Source organism: Daphnia pulex, chromosome 10 (genome assembly GCF_021134715.1).
Source record: "Daphnia pulex isolate KAP4 chromosome 10, ASM2113471v1".
Classification (NCBI taxonomy): Eukaryota; Metazoa; Arthropoda; class Branchiopoda; order Diplostraca; family Daphniidae; genus Daphnia; species Daphnia pulex.
In genome coordinates this window covers 11,485,828-11,503,441 of record NC_060026.1, presented here as the reverse complement: position 1 = coordinate 11,503,441, position 17,614 = coordinate 11,485,828, and positions in this window count along the sequence as shown.

The following is a 17,614-nucleotide window of genomic DNA, read 5'->3' as shown; positions in this document are numbered from 1 at the left end:
AGACTTATCCATTTTTTGGCCGTAGGGACATCCTTGGCGAGATCCTCTGCATCTGTCTATTGCCTGTCGGGACAAACCCCTATAGGGAATCCCCTCTTAACCCTTGTTTACGTGGCTTCTAGAAGTTAAAAACTTTTATTGCCTCAAGTCGAAAAACATTTGTAATACCGCTGTTGGTGTAGTGGTTATAGCATTGGATTGGTGACTCAAAGTGTGATGGTTCAAACCCACTCAAGACCAAAAACAAGGACTTGTCTAATAACAAGTTGAAGGTGAATAAATATTCCACGCTGGACTATATAACCATAAACACGACAACCAGATTTCCGTCAAAATTTTAAAAGTAGTAAAACTGTTATTTCACCAATAAAAGTAAAATAAGTAAAACAAGTTGAAAAAATATTGTGAGCCAACAAATTTGGGTGCAAAAATATTTAAAAAAATTATTTTACCAACATCTCAATTGTAGGAATATAATATTTTAGCAATATTTGGGAAATATACTCTGCTAGCTGGGCAGTTGCACCATCAGCAGGATGTGGTGGTGCAAGAAGAGAAAGATGTTTGTCGGATGGCGTAATTGGCATTGCACCATCCGAAGCAACCTAAGTATCAAGGCTGAAAGCGCCTGCCTTGTAATAAAAGGCTGACGGCTTTCACCTTGAGAGGCAGGGCTCCCGCCTCGCTACACTCTGGTACTCCTAATGTTCCGAATTCTGGTGGAGTTGTTATACTAATCGAACATATAGGCAAAGGCGGTATGATCAAGTTCCTTAATTCGTTGTCATGCTTGTAACTTATACTGCGTTCCCTGGGATTAATGATAATTCCATTTGTTGCTAGAAAATCGTAACCTTAGATGCAACCTTCATCTAAATGTGATAGTACGTAAAATGGATGATGAAATGTATGTCTTCGAGCCAATTTAGCCATAATTCATAACGGCCAATTTGTTTTACGAGTTCCCCTGAAACTGTCCGAAACAGTTGTGTGTTAGGGTCGGAAACTTGTACTTCTTTAACATAGTTATATGGAATACATACTAACAAACTGTAGAGAGTTTACTCGCTAGCCATGTATTCCGGATAAAATATATGCACCAGTACACAATAGAAGTATAGACTATAAAGAGTGGTCTTACCGGAAGGAGAGCTAAGATAACTCTACCTTCTTGATACAGATCTGGGAGTATTTATATACAAATGGGACAGGGGTATGATCACATGTATGATGAGTGACCAGCGCGTGTGCGTAAACACAATCATGATAGTCAAGAGATGAAAAATGACTTGGCCTTCGCTGTCACTCTTCCCGCTGTCAGTTTGAATATTGCGTTCCGTCTCTCCGGGCTATATCGGGCTCATTACATTCCTTCCCCTTCCGAGGGGAAAGAATTAGTCCTCTAATTGTTGGTCTATGCATTTTTTCCATTACCAAAGATTTTCAAAGACATTATTCCAAAGACTACCAAAATTTCCTTCACCGGTGTGTGGGCTAATAATAAACTACTAATAAGAAAGGAGAGGAAACAAACATATATAGGGAGAACAAATATGTGTTTTGGATTGTTCTCCTGCCCCCCCCCCCCGCGTTTCTACTGGGGTTGTAAGTGATTTGTTTTTTTATGTCGAATTGCCGGAATGGCTTTAAATTAATATGGTCTTTTTCGCTCAATGGCATGTCGTACGGGTCAGTGTCTTTTGGATTATTTTTAATATCGGCTTCGTTGATGGTTATAGGCGCACTAGGGGTATCTATTTCCGGTTCAATTTGTATTTTGGAGTAAGGGATACTTGTGGGGTTATTCGCAAGTGTATTATCGAGCGAGTTGGGGGCGTCATAGAGACTAAATGGTTGGCGTTTGTGAGTGGGGTTAGGGTTAGGGTTAGAAGCGGGTACTACTTGATATGGATGCGACGATATACGATTAAGTATCGGGGGCTCATCATGTGTTATTATTTCATTATATGGGGTTAATGGGATGTCGTAATTGGTTTCGCCAATTGATAAGCTATATATGGGGCAATCGGTCTGTAACATCTGCGTATTATGTGCGTGGTCATAATGGATTTCCCTATTTTTAGTATTAAATTTCACATTATGAGTTGAAAGAAAATCTATTCCGAGAATACAGTCTTCTTGCAGAGCTTCCATAACGTAGAAGTAGTGAAGAAAAGTGTGATTCTTATTGATTGTGATCGGAAATTCAAATTTGCCAAAAGTACGTAATACCTGTCCTGATACAGTTCTTATAACTGGGGGTTTTCATTGTTAAGTACAGTACCCACCACAAATATTGGCTCACCCCATGCCAATTGTGGTGTTATAACCCGCGCGAGATAGGGCCTACGGTGTTTCGTTCGGGAATTTTTTAAAAATACTTATTTTTGTCGTAGAGCCATCGGTTTTTTTTCATCAAAAAGATAAAGAACTCTTCTTTATTTTTCTGATTTTTATTTGTTATATTATATACGGGTTTAAGGAGATATTTGCTAGACATCAATTATTGGCTCACCTACGAGAAATGTAGCTCAGCGTGTCCCTACCTGCGGCATAGCCCGAGGGTATGGAGGGAAACAAAGAAAGGGGGGAATGGTGAAACAAAAGTTTTTCGGGCATTTGTCAACTAGTTCCGATATGGGCGCTAGTTTTTGCATATTTTTCTCTTTTAATTAGAGAAAAAACTTTTCCATTTGAAACTTATTACTCATCATCGTATTAGCATAATTATCGATCGAAGAAAACAAAAATAAATACTGAAACAACCAGTCTCTTGGTGACCGTTGCAGATATCACATCATGTCGCAAAAAAGAAAACAGTTAAGTGTAGAGGAGAGAGCAAAAATTATTCATTCGTATGAAATATTAGGGTCCATCAGAAAAGTGTGTGAATCATTAAGTCATCCTTATAGCACCGTTCGATACACTATCAACCGGTTTAAAGAAACGAAGACTAATGTGGATAGGCCTGGACGTGGCCGTTTTGAAATTCTTTCGTCCTCAGAAAAGCAGCACATAAAACGTATAAGCAAGCGGGACCGTACAAAACCTGTGCCTATCATTACTGAAGAGTTCAACAGCGGAAGGGATAGAAAAATCTCGAATACTGCTGTTCGCAAATGTTTATTGAAGTGGGGCTTAAAAGGCCGTGTTGCGGCAAAGAAGCCGTTATTGAGAAAGCAAAATATTGTCAAACGATTAGCATTCGCGAAAGAACACGTGCATTGGTCTAATGATCAATGGGCAAAGGTGCTGTTTTCAGACGAAAGCAAATTTGAAATATTCGGAAACAAGCGCCGTTTATTTATCCGAAGATTTGAAGGCGAAAGGTTTAAAAAATATTGTCTTCAGCCGACAGTAAAACATGGTGGGGGATCTGTGATGGTATGGGGGGCCATTTCAGCTAAAGGGTCTGTTCCTCTGAAGAAAATTGAAGGCATTATGGATATGAAGGTAAATTACTGTTATTTATGAAACCAGTAGATTTAACAGCAATACGTTTAAATATCAGGTTTACCACCAAATTCTTATTCGTCACGCTCTTCCTGGTGGAAAGAGACTTATAGGAAGAGGATTTGTGTTTCAGGAAGACAATGACCCAAAACATGCGTCAAAGCTGTGTAGGCGATATTTAGCTTCCAAAGAAAATAGTGGTGCGTAAATTATTCATAATCATTATTTTGCCTTAATTAATATTAGGAATGCCTTTTTCTATTAAGGAGAAGTTATTAGAATGGAGTGGCCACCACAAAGTCCGGACCTTAATCCAATTGAACAAATTTGGGATCACGTTGACACCAAATTACGAAAGATGTGCAACACTTCAAAAAATTCTCTCTGGCTAAATTTACAGTCTGTTTGGGCGGATATTCCGAACGAAACATTATCGAAATATATTTTTACTATGAAATCCCGCTGTGAAGCTGTGATCGAGGCAAAAGGTGGCCACACGAGATTCTAATAAAGAGTTTTGTAGTATTTCGAGTTTCAACGTGTGTTCATTTTTCCTTTCATGATACAGTACATATGTATGATGATAACAGTGTGTAATAAGTTTCAAATCAGCGAAAACTAGCGCCCCTATCGGAATTAGTTGACAAATGCCCGAAAAACTTTTGTTTCACCATTCCCCCCTTTCTTTGTTTCCCTCCATACCCTCGGGCTATGCCGCGGGTAGGGACACGCTGAGCTACATTTCTCGTAGGTGAGCCAATAATTGATGTCTAGCAAATATCTCCTTAAACCCGTATATAATATAACAAAAATCAGAAAAATAAAGAAGAGTTCTTTATCTTTCTGATGAAAAAAACCCGATGGCTCTACGACAAAAATAAGTATTTTTAAAAAATTCCCGAACGAAACACCGTAGGCCCTATCTCGCGCGGGTTATAACACCACAATTGGCATGGGGTGAGCCAATATTTGTGGTGGGTACTGTAATTTTTTTATATTTTTGTCTTGGAGTCGAAATAAGACTTCCGAAGAGAGTAGACTGGCGGCAGCGCCAGTGTCTATCAATCCTTTTGCTTGAATATCAAATATTAAAATGGGGATTCTAAGGAGTGGGGGTATTATGTCTGGGACAGGCGGGGTCAGATTATGGAGGGCTAGTAGAGAGTTTATTGCTACATTTTCCCAATTATCTAATTGCGGTCGTTGATACGAGCCATGTCTGTCCAACATTCTCTAGCGATGTTTCCTCTCTTATTGCAATTGTAGCATACGATATCTCTCGGGGATGATTGTTGGTTGTTGGGTGCTGATCTATTACTATATGCGTTATTGTTTTGCACTGTGGGCCACGCTCGTGGTGCGCCGCTGTACCCGTTGCGTTGGTTGCCGTAACTAGGGTTGGGGCGAAATCCTCTGTTATTATTGTTAAATCTCGGATTATAATTATTGGGTCTGCGGGGGTCTCTGAAGCTGTTATTCTGGTATCTCTGTTCGTTTCTTCCCGAGTATGAACGTCTGTTGTCGCTTGGGTAGTTGTCCCTATTGCCTGCTGGACTCTGTTCCCTGCTACGGGAGTAGCTGTTATCTCTCCCCCGGTTTCGATTTTCCTGGTTTCGGGTGTGTGTTTGTCCCTGTGGGTGTCTGTTGAAGTGTACTCGAGAGTCGTCTTGTCTCGGACGTCCGTCCGCGGATTCTGCTCGTCTAGAACCGAAGTGGTCCACTGCGCCAATAGTGGCAATATTTTCCTGTGAGGATTGTCGTCTTTTAGTTATATTTCCTAACTCTGTCAATTTTTTCTTAATTATTTCAATTTCTTATTTTTGTTGAGTTATTTCGTCATCCTGTTGTTTTTCGTGATGCGTAATACCAGCGATGACTGCCGTTATTTCTTTATCCTCATTAGTTTCTTTATTTTGTAAAATTTGTTCCGAAATAAATAGTTGTTTACATAACTGATCAAAATCGTTAAAATCTTCTGGCATTCGCAAATATAATTCGGCTTTTAATTTGGGTAATATTCCTTGGAGTAAAGTTTTGATTCTTATATCGTCTCGCATTTTCTTAACTGTACTGAGGAGTGCATCTTCTACGTCGGTTTTGTTTTTCTCGTCCAATTTATCTAATTTCCCTTCTAGGCTATCGTAAAGGCTAGTTAGCCTGGAAACAAATGTTCTACAATTTTCCTCTGTTTTTGTTTTAGTTTGTTAAATTTCTTTCTAAGGGCTGCTAAGTCGTATGAATCGTGAAATCTTTCAATTATTTCGCATTTCCAGTCTGTGTAATTAATATTAATAAAGTCGCCTTGCTCTTCCGCATAAATTATCGTGCCATTCTAAAGCTTCTCCTTTAAGACGATCTGAAAAGAAACGTATCTTTTGATCATCGTCCCACCCAGTCATTATTTCGTGCTAAGTGTTCTGCTGTTTTTAACCATTCGGTGATTAATTTATCGGTACTTTTTCCCTTAAAAGTTGGAATTGATTTTTTGTCTTCCCGTGAAAAGAGTTCGCCTAATACTTTTACTGTAGGTTTTGTGACATTATCTAATATAGTGGTATCCTGTGGGGGTGTTAACGTGGTTGTAGGTCGTGTTGTTGTTTCATCATCGTCTCAATTTTGACTTGCTCCTGCACCTGCTCCCATGTTTGAAATACTGACTCTGCGGTTCTTTTTTAGTGTCGTATTACGTTTTTGTAGTTTAAAGATTGTTGTCGCCTGGCTATTATTTTGCGACGTAAGGTTATCTATGATTTCTTGTAGGTTTTTAATAATATCTGCTTTTTCTGTATCGAGTTCGGTGAATAATGATTTATCTACTGAGTCTCGTCCTGTGAGATTTTGTAGTTCATCTATAAATTTTGTGGTCTCGAAAGTTTTTTCTGCGATCTCCTGAAAATTCCTTTCGTACTGATCTTCGGCCTCGTGTCCTGTCTTTTAAATCCTGTATGCGAAATTCGAGATTGGATATCCTACTTTCTAGGTGTTCCTTTTCATCTTTTAGGTCTATTATTTCTGTTTCGTATTTTTTAATTTGTTATGTGGCAGTAACGTAATTATTATGGGTCTTGTCTTTGGTTTGGGTAATCTGAGTAATTAATTGTTTTCGTAATTCGTTTTCAAGTTTAAGTGCAGTGATTTGACTGTTGAGGGTTTCTATGTGTTTTTGACCTGCGGTTAAATGGTTTTCTAATTGTTTCTTTTCGGACTCGAGGGTATTATTGGCTTCTAAGCTATTTGCTTCTACTACGAAAATGTGTTTCTCTTTTATTTCTAGCGCTTTCTTAAGTTGATATTCGTTATCTGTTGCAGTTATGTGTTCAGATTCAAGGATTTTAATCTTTTCTTCAAGGTCTTTTACTGTTTGGATGCCGTTGGCGTTATAGTTTTCTGCTTCTCTAAGTTGCTGTTGAAGTGCCACTACGTGATTTTGGGAATCGTCTTAAAGTTTTAAATTAGTGGCGTTATCTTTCTTTAGTTGGTCTAATTTATTGATATCCTCCCGTTTGCTCTTTAAGTTTTTCCTCAGCGGCTTTCCAATTTTTGTCTACTTTCTCTTTTTCTTTAACTAATTCAGTATATGGGTTTTTCGGAGTCCTGCGTGTTGTAAGAGGGCTTCTCGTGTTAGTACAGTAATTAATTCGGTATTGAACTCTCGCTGTTTACCGTGAACGATTGGAACTGTTGTTTACACTGTCTCCGTCTTCTTTAAGGAATATAATGTAATCTTTTAGGGTTTTAGTTGTGTCTCGTATGGTTTCTGGAGTTACTGTGGACTCGAGTTTGTCCTTGACGATAAGATAGACGTATTAATTTAAAATGTTATTAGTAGCTTTGTGTGTTTTCTTTTTTTCTTTTTCCAACTGTAAAATTAGTTTGCGTACTGATGAGGTTTAGTGGGGTCTACTTATATCAGTTAAGTAGGAAGATTCGATTTCTACTGATGCCTTCCAATTTGATAGGAAATTGTTTGGGGCTGTATTAACTGCGGGGTCTGATATTGGAGTAGTTGGGGAATGTTCGAGAGTTTCTAATGGGGAATATGTGGAAGATACAGTACCCACCAAACTATTAGGTACACCCCCCTATTTTCAATGCATTCTTATGGCACTACGTGTCCTAGAAAAAATGCAATAACTCTTGAACCGCTTGGGCTAGATTTTTTTCCTTTTGGCCCTGAGTAGATCTAATGATGATCTACATTTTTTCTACACATGAAGTTGTCGTTGGATTAACCCCCACGGCGCTACGGTATCGTTCAGTTTATTAGGTACACCCGTTTTCCCCCCATATGCGCCGTGTTAAATACGGCGTTTTCAAAAATTTACAAAAAATACTAAAAATCAAGCTAAAATCGTTTTCTTTGTGCCAAAAGATGCAGAATTCTTCACTCTATACGAATATAAAGAATAATTTACAATCAAACCAACTCAGAGAACCCTTCCCTATACCTCAAAGTTTTCCACTTCAAAATTTGTACTTTTTTCAACATACTTGCACTTTCGCCAGCAGAGGGCGCCCAATTTCGCCAAATTTTGAATTGGAAAACTTTGAGGTATAGGGAAGGGTTCTCTGAGTCGGTTTTATTGTAAATTATTCTTTATATTCGTATAGAGTGAAGAATTCTGCATCTTTTGGCACAAAGAAAAAGATTTTAGCTTGATTTTTAGTATTTTTTGTAAATTTTGGAAAACGCCGTATTTAACACGGCGCATATGGGGGGAAAACGGGTGTACCTAATAAACTGAACGATACCGTAGCGCCGTGGGGGTTAATCCTACGACAACTTCATGTGTAGAAAAAATGTAGATCATCATTAGATCTACTCAGGGCCAAAAGGAAAAAAATCTAGCCCAAGCGGTTCAAGAGTTATTGCATTTTTCTAGGACACGTAGTGCCATAAGAATGCATTGAAAATAAGGGGGTGTACCTAATAGTTTGGTGGGTACTGTAGGTTTTCGTCTGATAGGGTTGGGTATAGGGTAGTAAGAAAAGAGTTGAGAGAAGTCTCTGGATTGCTCAAAGTATCAGGCATCCGCTTCCCAGCTAGCATGTCTTTATTGGTAAAATATTTTTGTTTCGACAATATTCTTCGATCGACAACCCACATATTGGTATAATATTATATTATTACTTTGTTGCGACAAGGTGGCTGTTAAATTTTTTTGTTGTTTTTCCAATAAATGACTATTATCAAAGATGAATAAATCAATATTATTTTTTTTTTATTTTCCCAATAACGGATCATAAAATAAGGAATACATCGTGTTTCATTGAAAAAGCTATAGTCTTTTACATTTACCACACGTTCAAAATCCTAAATTAATGTTTTTGTGCTGCCTTTTAGCCGGAAGTGGGTATAAACCGTCATCCTTTAAATCACCAATCCAATGCTATAACCACTATACCAACAACGGAGATATACCAGGTGTATAGTGCATACTTAAACATTGTCATGGTTATAGCCCAGCGTGAGCAAACTCGATTTAATTACATCAGTGTAAGAATTTATGATTATTGAGACTATTTGTTTCATAAGTCATTTGTTTACTGAAAGTGGGTTTGAACCAACCTCCATAGAATTACCCATATGGATATATAATAATAGCAGTTTTAACATTTCATCTCCTTAACGTTTAAGATAAAATATATCACGCTAGCGTGGAGGTAGAGTTTTAAATTCGAAGTACGATAGTTAGTTGTTTGAGACTTTTGCAAGATTTGGATTTTAAGACAATTGGATTGTTCATTTAGGCAATTGTATGCAGAACTAACGAATTGAATCCGATATAAAACATTTAGGATTTTGAACGCATGTTAAATGTAAAAGACTATAGCTTTTTCATAAAAAAAGGATTTATTACTTTTTTAATGGTCCGTTATTGGGAAAATAACAAAACATAATATTGATTTATTCATCTTTGATTATAGTCATTAATTGGGAAAACAACAAAACAATTTAGCAGCAACCTTGACGCAGCAAAGTAATAATCTAATATTATACCAATATGTGGGTTATCGACCAAAAAATATTCTCGAAAAAACAATATTTTACCATTACGGGACTTGACTTATCCCTTTTTCGGCCGTAGGGACATCCGTGGCGAGATTCTCTGGATCTCTATTTCCTGTCGGGACAAAGCCCTATAGGGAATCCCCTCTTAACCCTTGTTTACGTGTCGTCTAGAAGTGAAAAACTTTTATTGGCTCACGTCGATAAAGAGTTGTAATACCGCTGTTGGTGTAGTGGTTATAGCATTGAATTGGTGATTCAATATGATGGTTTAAACCCACTCTCGGCCTAAAACAAATCATCACTTAAAATAGAATCCTGTCTAATAACCAAGTTGGATATGAATAAATATACCATACAGGACTATATAACCATACACACCAACAACCAGATTCCATCTAAATACAATACAATAAACGTTCGCCAAATTTTAACACTGAGTCCACCACTCAATCAGGCCAAAATTGGGTGTTTTGGGGGTTTACAATTTTTGGAAAAGGGTTACGAAGGTATCGCAGCCAGTCCCCGTATAAACCATTTTGTGCAAAATTTTACGGAAAACCAAATGGTGGAATCCGCAATGTTCTAGCTAGCATAGTTTTTAAGTTATTTAATAAAAACTAAGAGACCCCCAGAAATTGTAGTGTTTTTTCTTATTTTTGACATCAGTTTTCGGGCAAACCGGACCTTTAAAAAAAATCTAATTTTTCAGAATGAAAGATTTTGCCCCCCTCCAGAGACATCTCGCCCCGTTTTTATTTTAAACGGTTATTGGCAGAGATATTGGCAATTGAAAATCTTGGAAATTTTTCGACATTTTCTGAAGATTTTCGCCATTGACAGACGTCATTTCACCACCCCATCTAGCGGCCGATTTTGAAAAAAGCAAGGGAGACCTACTATTCTTCTGGCCATTAATTTTTTTTTTTGAACTTCAACTATCGATAGCCAACCAAGCCCAGCAGTTTTACATCGATTCCATATATTCTTTTCTCAATCATTCAATGAATAAAAAATTAATGGCAAAATTAATGTTTTTCAATATTAGAAAGCTTTTTCTTCTGTCTCTGAAGCTTGACGTCTTGCTAATCTTCGTGAGCCGAAATACCTGCAATTGCTGCTTTTAAACTTTTGTCCTCATTCTGTTTCATTCTGCTTACTATAGTTTCTGCTGCATAAACTATTTCGCAAACATCTTCATATGAGCTATTTCCCTACTAAAACACCGCATACTAATAACGTTATATGATGGTCAAAAACGAATGTGTACAACCACATTGATTTTTCGAACGTTGTATTTATCTAATTTTTGTTCGAAGAAATTCATCTTAAATTTTAGATTTGTTTAACGTTCATAGCATGTACGAATACAACAATCAATATCAGCACCTAAAATGAACATAAATTTTAGGAACGGATTTGAAGGTGAAATCTAGAAAGTAGATATTTCACATTTGTAATAAACATCTTACGTTAATAGAACATTAAACGCCAAACATATATCTAATCCGTAAAATCGTATATTCATGTAACGTGCGGGATCGCATGTAATATAGGAAAATTATGCTTCTATTTTGAATGTTGGGCGAATGTTCATATAACCTTCCCATTTGTACAAAGGTGTATGTGATTCTAGCCTCTTGGCGCCATAAATTTTGATAAGAATAAATAGCTCAATGGAAGAGCAGCGGCCTAGTAAGCCAAAGGTCTGTGGTTCGATTCCCAGCTCCGACTTCTCTAAAATAACGCTTTAGAAGAATGGTACCAGCCGTGATCGTGAGGAGATTGGATATAACATACCAATGTATGTGTATGTTTTTTGGATGTTATATGAACATACCAAAGGTATTCAGAAGAGAACTATAATAGTATATGACTAAATGGACATTGAATGCGCGGCAATAGGAAATCATAAATGAACATTATATTCATATACCATTTGAACATCCACATACTTTTTTTGAATTTCACATTTACATGCAATGAACGTCGACGTTTTAGTAGGGTTACGTCGATTCTGGTCCACACAACCTGTACTATCTTTGGTAACAAACCTTTAAGAAGTATCTTTTGTTTCGCTTCTCCTCTAATTTTTCTTTGGGACCTAGCCAGGACTACGGCTTCAGGGGGTGCAATTGTCTCATCAAGAACGATTTTTTTCCCATGAATAATGTCATATACATGATTAAGTCTTGAAACATATGTTTGAGTACTTTGATCAGGCGTTTGTTTTAGTTCATTTAGTTGTTCCTTAAGGTTCTCGATCTCTGTTTCTGTTAAAAATTTGCTAATGAGAGCTTTCTCTCACGCATCGTAGTCTTCTTTATCCGCAGCGTGATCTATATGTAGTCACTGTGCCAATCCACGGCATCACCTCTTAATCGATCTGAAAATATTTTATTTTATCCTTGGCGCCCCATCCTGCGCTTTGCGCTACTCTTTCGGCGTCATTTAACCAATTATTTATAAGTTGATCTCCTCTTTTCCCTTTGTATACGGGAATTGATTTTCGTTCATCCTGCGAGTATAGTTCATGGAGATGACTCTTAGTCAATGGAGCATTGTTTGAATCGGGGGAAGGTGCTCTAGGGCCTTGCTGTTGGTTTAAAAGATTTTGTATAGGAGCGGCCGGTGGTGTTGGAGGAGTTGGAGTCATGTTTGGGGGTTGAGTGATTTGTGCTGTCTGTTGTGCTAACTGTTGTTATAACGTAGCTGTATCTAATTTTAATCCTTTGTTTGTTTGCCTTAAAGAATCTACTGATATCTCTTTAGTGGCGACATCTTGTTGTAATTTTGTTAATTGGGTAGTTAATTGTACGTTCTGGTCGCTTAGGTCCGTCAAGTTAGCTAAGTTATCGTTGATAATCTTATTTAACTCCGCGTTCAATTGAGAATTTTTGTTTTTTAGTTCTATTACTTCACTGTCAACTGTTTTATACGAGGTCTCTAGAGAGTCGTGTTTAATACTTAACGCGTTGTATCCGTCAACGAGTTGTTTTACCTTCTCCTCTGAATCGTTTTCCAGCTGGGTTAAAGTATCTTTCAGATTTTTAATATACCGTCCCTCTTTGATAAACTGTCTCCCGCTTTCTCTAAATCCCTTTTTACTGCTTCGTATTCGTTAAAAAAATGATTTATTTTCTCCACCCTACTAACACAGCGATGTACCATGGATATGACTGCAGCGTACTCCCAAGGATAAGGGAGATACAAACAGCATATCCATGGAATGCTTCATGTTGATCCTTATTTCCCCTTCCCCGCACGTACCATTTGTATGTCCCTTGAATATACCGGTTCGTAAATACACAGTATCCTTAAATAACATCAATCTTTGGATAGGATTTCTGTTATAGATAAAATCTCACCCCAGATTTGAACTACTGACCTTCAATTCCGTAGCTCATCTCTCCGACCACTTGACCAACTGTTCTTTCTAATTAGTAAAAAAGGTTTGGGAGTAATGGAAATTGAGATATTTTTTAACTTTTTTGTCCACCGTGTACAGTATCTTCCATAAAAATCCGAACGCCATTTTTTTTCAAACAGCCCAGTTTAATGTATTTTCTTTTTTTAAACTTTCAAGTCTTTATATTATGTGTAGAATTGATTATTTTACAAAGTTCATTTATTAGAATTAAGAAGAAATTGCCCAAATATTTTTTTTAAATAAAGAAAGAGACGAAGGTGTTCGGATTTTTATGGAAGATACTGTACCTAAAATGGTTATATTGTGATGCACATTCTGTGTATGTACCAAATGGTATCACAACAAAATCATACCCCCGGGTATATTACTTCGACGTACAATCACTATATTAATGAATATACGCTGGTGGATCTACGATGAATATTCTTTATTTGATCCCATCCTAGATCCGAATAAATTTATACCTACGCTATACTACCGCCCCCCAATTGCGACCTGGATCTATTCATCCCATATTTACCTACATCTTACATTAAGTGGATGAGCCGTGTTAGTAGGGGGGAGTCGTCATTCACTTACCGCTTTGGTGTCTCTCCTCTCCGTGCTTGAAGAATTAAAGGAGCAGGTGTTCGAAGACCAACTGACACGTTCACCAATTTGTGATGATCACAATATCACTAAAACTTAAGTTACACTTATAATGAACTAACACTAACACATAAACACTGAGTAGATTATAAGGAAACTTGTATTACCAATGTTGGGGAGTACACTGCCGGGACGACTCTGCCGGGATGAGGCAGAGCGTGGGCTTTTATACTTAGAGTTAGCATTGCAACATAGATACAGATACACATATACTCAGATACAGTTGCACCATCACCAAGATGTGATTGTGCAAGAAGAGAAAGGTGTTAGTTGGGTGGCGCAGTTATAATTGCACCATACAGCGCAATCACACCATCAAGGTTAGTCCTCTCACCTAATTACGGCTTTACGGGTAACACGCGGGTTATGTTGGAATATTAGAAATAAAATGGGTTGGGTTATTTGGCTGTTATTTCACCATCCGAAAAAAGCAGGTTGGGTTACAATGCTCAAATACACGCTAATCTGCGTGCTCCGTCATTTTTTTAAATGTTAACCGGACTTGTTAACTCATTAAACGGAAATGGTTTCTATTCAAAATAATTGGGTAAAAATATGAAAATCGCGCGCACTTTCAAAAAGTAAAAAAGTTAGAGAAAACCAAAAGCCTTGAAATTTTTTTAGCTCTTTTAGCTCTAGCGTCAATTGCCTTAGGGTATACGAAAACTCAGCGACCCTAAGATAGACAATGATAATGACGACCCGTGGGTAGGCTCACTACGGGTCTCTACATTTGCAGATTAAAACACGCTTAACAGTTTCGCCGTCAGGTTGGGGCAGATACCGAACCGTAACACGACCCAAACATGCAGGTGAGAGGACTAATGAAGGTTAACAGGGGCCGACTTGCTATAAGAGCTGTCGGTTTCCGCCTTGCTACAAAGAAGTGTCTTTCCTTCTCAAAATAAAACGTTTAGAAAGTTATGGGTGCCTATGGGCCTTGGGTAACCGATGTTTTCTTAAGAAGTTTCTTAGGTGCTCTCGCGGTGCATTTATCATGGAAAACGTAACGCTATTGCTTTGTAATTCCGTAATTGCAACAATTTCTTCTCTGATCTGCTGTGACCTGCCTGCCGTTTGGGCTGCATAGGTTTTTAGTATACAGTTTAAACAAGATTTTTGAGTAGGTTTGGTACATCCCAGCTAGCAGAGTATATTTCCCAAATATTGCTAAAATATTTTTCCAATGTATTTTTGCATCCAAATTTGCTGGCTCACAATAATTTTTTTTCAAGTTATTTTACTTCTATTGGTAAAATAACAGTTTACTACTTTCAAAATTTTTGCGAACGTTATTTGTGTTATATTTAGATGAAATCCGGTTGTTGTGTTTATGGTTTTATAGTCCAGCGTGGTCTATTTATTCATTTCCAACTTGTAATTAGAAAGGATTCTATTTTAAGTACTGCCTTGTTCTTTTCCGAGAGTGGGTATGAACCATCTTACATTGAGTCACCAATCTAACACTATAATCACTACACCAACAGCTGTGTTGTTAGTCAAGTCCCGTAATGGAAAAATATTTTTTTCCGATAATATTCTTCGGTCGATAACCCACATATTGGTATAATATTAGATTAGTACTTTTTTGTTGCGACAAGGTGGCTGTTAAATTGTTTTGTTGTTTTCCCAACAAGATTCCTTCGGTAATGTCCTTCGGGAATTTTTTTAAACGTTAAAGAGACAGAAAATTAAGGTTAAATAGTAGAAAGTAAATAGTATACATACTATTATTTTTTTCGAAAATTTTTTTTCCCTTTATTCTCTTAAATGATTTGATTCTTATTAACTAATTGACTAATTGACTAATAATCTGTCAATATTATGAGTGGTGCGACTTAGGTGTGGCGGAGGCTTCGCCCCGCTACCCCACGTCGCACTTCATGTTTAGATTAAGTTAAAGTAACACTTATTACTATAATAACAATACAATTATATCATGCGGTCACATGTTGCATGACATGAGTCTTGGCTAATAGATAGCGAGCTACCATCATACTCAATTTTTCCCTTTCAATAATATAAATAAATAGGTCTAATGGTCATCAACCCAGGCTGCCATTCGCATGGTTCGGGGTTCGAATCTCGATCAAGTCGGAAAGGAAAACTAAGTTTGTAATTTTTGAAAAATTCCTCTTAACAAGCGATCTCCCACTCAACCGGACCGAAATGGTGGGGGTACTTTTCGGATCGTAATCCGGAAAAGAACTTTACAAATCCGGACTAGGTCTAATCTGTTCAGAATCGCAAGGCGATTCCAACGGAATTAAGTCCGGATTTTTATCTTTTCCCGTTCACGAGATAATCACGGTTGAAAATCGTGAAATATCACGAAAACCCAAAGTCTCCACGTCCGACTACATCGCTTTTAGCCGTATATTCGGCTTGTAAAAAAAAACTAATTGTTACAAAATGTAGCCCTTTCATCCCTCTTTCAGAATCCAAAAGGATTTTTTATAATTCTTTGATATGTTTGAGATATCACGATTTTCGTGATACCCCCATTTCGACACATTTTCCTACTACTACCCCCTATACCCCACACCCTATATTGTTAAGGACCTTCGTATATAAATATACCTCAGGGATAAATGACTTATCAAAGATGAATAAATCAATATTATTTTTTGTTATTTTCCCAATAACGGAACATTAAAAAAGGAATAAATCCCTTTTTTATGAAAAAGCTATAGTCTTTTACATTTAACATGCGTGTATCATGCATGCCAACCCGGGATGCTGACCATTAGACCACGATATAATAGGAAAGGTACACTCTCGGCTATCCCCAAGACCGGCGGGTGTTCAGTGAAGGGTCCCAAGATTCCCCGCCGAGTTCGCTAGTCTTTCAAGCTTATCGCCTCTCGGGGGTATAGTAAAAATAGGGGTTTTTCGTTCGTTATCTGTAAAATTACCAATCAATGTGTCCAGAAATTGATTTAGTTTAAGTTTTATGTGATTCCCTATCCTTAAATACCTAATTCATCTAGATTAGGCAATTTTTTATATGTTTATTTTGTGATTGAAATTCACAATTTTTTGAAATTTGCACCGAAAAATCAAATCAAATGTATTTTTTATTACATAATTTTGTTTATTCTATTTTATAATAAGATAGAAAAGCAAGCTTTTCAGCTCGCCGCGAAGGGATAGTCGTAAGCCGGTTGAAAACTGTCTTAAATGAAAAATTCAGGGCCTATTGTTAAGTCGAACTTTTTGCTAAATGCCTTCCTAATTTTTCCAAATTTTTATATAAATTCAATGTTTTTTCTATGAAATTTTGTGAAAAAAAATTCTATCGCGAAATTTTGATTTGTCTGAGTCATGGTTAACAAAGGGCATGGGTCAAAACAATATTTTTATTCAAAAAAAAAGTAAATCTATAATGAGACTTGAACCATGTCCATCTTCATTATCATGCCAGCGCTATAACCAAAAATCTATTTTTCGCATTTTAATTCCATCCATTACCAAATGAAATTGATTGTTGTGCTACAGTGTCGTGTCGTCCCTTCACTGAACACCCGCCGTTTCTTCCAAGAGACTGGGGTAGCGCGAAAGTGTACCTTTCCTATTATATCGTGATGGACTACTTTACTTAAGGACGGGACTCTTCGCCTATCTCGCCGTGTTAAAGCTAGTCGGGTCTCGGGTGGGTATTTTCATGAAAAAATAAATAAAAAATATCAAAAATATTCAGTTTTTTTCGCTGATTCTAACTGTTTAGATAAATCTAAGTAAAATTAACTAATCAATAAGATATTGTAATTTTACTTTCAGCAGTAAGGGTAAAAGTGGGAAACACCGGTGCCCTCTAGCAACAGCTCAAGCACCCTAAGGCGCTCTTGCCAATATAACCTACAAGGTAAAGGAGAGTTAGGCAGCTATGTCAGAGGAATAGAGATAAGAGAGTGGTCTCTCTTGCACGCAATGGGTACAACCTGGTCTCAGCTGGCGCGCCAGCACGCAACGTCAAATGGCGCTTGCTGGCGTGCCAGCACGCTACAACAAAGTAATCTACGGCATTCGCCAGTACGGTCCGACTTTTGCCATACCCCCACGGTGGCATCCAA